This window comes from Pseudochaenichthys georgianus, chromosome 22 (assembly GCF_902827115.2).
Source record: "Pseudochaenichthys georgianus chromosome 22, fPseGeo1.2, whole genome shotgun sequence".
NCBI lineage: Eukaryota > Metazoa > Chordata > Actinopteri > Perciformes > Channichthyidae > Pseudochaenichthys > Pseudochaenichthys georgianus.
Window position 1 is genome coordinate 23710317 of NC_047524.1, and position 3504 is coordinate 23713820.

The following is a 3504-nucleotide window of genomic DNA, read 5'->3' on the forward strand; positions in this document are numbered from 1 at the left end:
TAAGTAACCTATAGTTTTCTTACTAAAGATTTTATGTTCTACTGAATAAATTATTGTGTTTTAAACTTAGTAGTTGGCTCCTTGATTACCCAGTTTTGCTCTCCACCTGATTTAAAAGAACCCTCTCCATAAATTCCCCCTCCCCCCTCCTTTACATAAAGTGGCGTTGTCTGCAGGATTGGGTTTGAGAGCAGTTGTGGTAATCAGGAGCCTAGCTTGTATCATAGTTTTAGCACCATTTTTAGCAGATATTTTAAGCACTTTTAGTTTTTAACCATGATGATGCCTGTGTATCCCGGTGCCCCTTGGCTCCCTAAATTCAATGGGTCAGGTGATGACTTAAAATACCAAGATTGGAAGGCACAAATGCAAGGTTTATTGGGCTCACAACAATTAGCTGAAGCTAGTAAAGTTGGTATTGTGTTGGGAGCGCTTGCTGGGGAAGCTAAACGCCAGGTGAGTGTCCTTGAGGACAAAGAGAAGAATGAGGTCCGCCAGATATTTTATTATTTAGATTCCCTTTATGGCGATATAACCCCTACCTACAGTGTTGAGGTCACAATTCTTTAGCTCTTCACAGAAACCAAATGAGACAATTCCATCCTTTATTCTAAGGTTGAGAGAACTATGTTGCAGGCTGCGGCGGCACAACCCACGTGACGCCCCCTCCGATGTCACCCTGCGGGACCAGCTCTTGCTCGGGCTGTGTGAAGGCCTTCTAGCCCCTGAAGGTATTCGCCTTGCGAAACCCTGATGAGGGCTTTGCTGCAATACGCCAGGAAGCGCTACTGCTCGAGGCTGAATATGGCAGATCTCAACCAGAGGGAACATGCCATTTGGTTAGTGGCTCACATGTCCTCCCTAACCAGCTGCAGGCAGAAGGCTGGAAAGAGACACTGAAGAGAGAGATCATGGATGATGTGAAATCCCAGATGCAAGGACTCGCACAGGAACTGATGAAGGAAATCAAACCACTTCTTCAACCAGTCACTGCTGCACCCCCACCACCAACTCAGCCTTGGTGAGAGCGATGACAACCAACATCACAATCTAACAACCGGGATGAGCTTGGGAAGACCCCTGTAGTTTTTAAGTTGAGAGCTGCCAATGGCCTTGAGATTCCTTACACTAGCTATGCTGTGTTGGATATGGAAGTTGAAGGTGTTAAAGAGCTTACGAAATGCTTTTAGCACCTGTTAGTGGGCTTAGTATATGATAGAGGTTGCATTTGTATTGTGGAATGTGCCATATGATTTTTTTATTATTGATCTATTTTTAATAAATCACGATTATAACAGCATACAAAAGTTGTCAGTTAGTAACAATCGTTCATTGCGCCGGAAACATCAACTTCGGCCATTTCCGGCGGTGACGTCATGAGTGGAACACAGCTGAGCTCAGTCCCGTTTGAATGCATTGAAGGGCCAAATATTACGACAAAGGATGCACAGCAATAAGACGCCAAGAATAATTGGCAAGCGATATGTTGTATGGGGATGTGGGGCCGTCTCAACATCTGGTTATGGGATGGTTTTGTGGCCAAAAAATGATCAAATGTTGCGTATATGGACAAAACAAGTGCGTCGTACGAGGCGGACATTTGCTAGACCAGGTAACCCGGGGTCGATGAAACCGACGATGTGTGGGCAGCACATCAAGAGATCGTGTTTCGAACAATCAACAATGCCCGCTAAGGAGAGAGAGTAAACGCTTTCTCGAAGGTTCGTTTTGCTTTCTTACAACGTTACGTTAACTCAACCTTACGTTTGCCATGAGGCTATGTTACTTCCCTTAAGAGCTAGCTGTCTTAGCTAACAACAGTTAGCAGCTAACGTTTGTGTTTCCACTGAAAAACGTGATGTAGTTATTTAAGGGTAAGTTAACTAAACGTTATCTTACAAGTAGAGAAAGTTAAGTTGTGTTTAAAATCGTCAATGTAATGCACGTTAAAGGTTTTGTGTTGAGCATGAAGTTAGCTTTACTGTAGCTCACCAAAGGTTAGCATGTTAAGCTGCACTTTCTGTGGCAGCTCGCTTAATACAAAGAGGGATTTTGTGCTTCATTGTAAACATTTCTTACAAATGTGTGTTAATCTACCTGAAATTGTAGGGACAGTTTTTTTCTACTCAACTATACAGACCATTGTTGAGGAGATGCAAAACATACTGTAAATGAGTTGGGTCTCACATATACTTTGAGTAATGTTACTATGCTGCTAAAAAATGAAACTTTATCAGATGAGGACATCACCAAAGTGTGTGAGTCTGTCAGGGGATTTGATCTGTTCTTTGCATGTCGTACAGGGCCTGGACACACTGCTCTGGTATGAATTAAAAATATAATTATAAAATGTATGTCTCTTGCTCTTGTCATCATTCAGGCTTTGCATTTGAACTCCTATGACTGGTTGCGGACTTGAAGGGAACGACTCAATGGCCTTCCTGACATCCAGGAAAAAGGTGAGATTCTAATCCATTTCAATGCCAACAGCCAGTCATTGTTTTTAACTTTTTTAATATGATTTTTTTGGGGAATTTCTGTTTTATTGGATAGTAGAGATCTACTGGAACCTAACACCAGAGAGAGAGAGATAGAGGGAGGAGATGATATGCAGCAAAAGGCCGAGCCGGATGGTTGCTGCTCCGTGTGGAGCGTGTTCTATCAGGTAAAGCACTTTGGTACCCAGTTATTTATGGTATTGAGTTTAAATTTAGCCTTTGGAAGGTCATTTCTGCATTGTAAAGACTGAAAAAACATTTATTTGTCTCAACATTCCTGTAATAATTTGTTTTTTTATTGTTGATATTGTTTTGTTCTTTATTTTTGTTGTGAGAATCACTTTGCAATTGTGTAAGTGCTATATACATAATTATACTAATATTATTGTTGTTACCATTATTAAAAAGAAAATCTTTGTTTTCTTTATTTATCGCTGCAGAAAGGATCATGCCAGCCCACATCAAACACCTGATCAAGAACTTGTGAATCTTCAGGCAGAAAAGATGAAAACACCTGTTCAAAGTTCCAGTTTCCTGTACATGGAACCATGCCTGTCCTCTGTTCCACATGTCTTCAGTCAGTCCTGAGGCCTGTACTACGAAGCAGGATGTTCTCTTCGCGGCTAACTTCAGGGAAAACTCCGGCTTTCCGGTCCTACGAAGCTGGTTCTCTTTTTAGCGGGCTAGATCTCCATGGTAACTGATGCTGAACGGCTAAACTGCCCCGGAGCAGGTTAGGTTGCAGGCTAAGAGCTCAACTCAGTGAAAGCACCGCCTGCTGACCAATCAGAGCTCAGTGTGCGGAGTTTAAAGCGATCAAGTCATATTACAGGAGAAAGGAAACACAGAAAAGCTGCCGTTGCAGGAAAGACGGCCGGCAAAAATCACCGACTGTGTGAACGTGAACATGAATAGAATATCACCTCCATCTTCAGAGCAATCTGACTATTATAACATTAGCGTTAAGAAAGCTTACTTAAATATCTGCCACAACATAAGTAACCGG

The 3504-nt window shown here is 42.2% G+C and overlaps 1 long non-coding RNA gene across 2 annotated transcripts; it reads left to right on the top strand.

Moving 5' to 3' along the window:
- Positions 1-2432: 2432 nt before the first annotated feature.
- Positions 2433-3189, top strand: LOC139436057 (uncharacterized). Of its 2 annotated transcripts, none has more exons than XR_011645266.1 (3): positions 2433-2459; positions 2557-2665; positions 2939-3189. It is a non-coding gene; the product is annotated as an uncharacterized lncRNA (long non-coding RNA). The 2 variants fall into 2 exon arrangements; XR_011645267.1 differs by having other exon boundaries at positions 2438-2459; positions 2554-2665.
- The last annotated feature ends 315 nt before the right edge of the window (positions 3190-3504 follow it).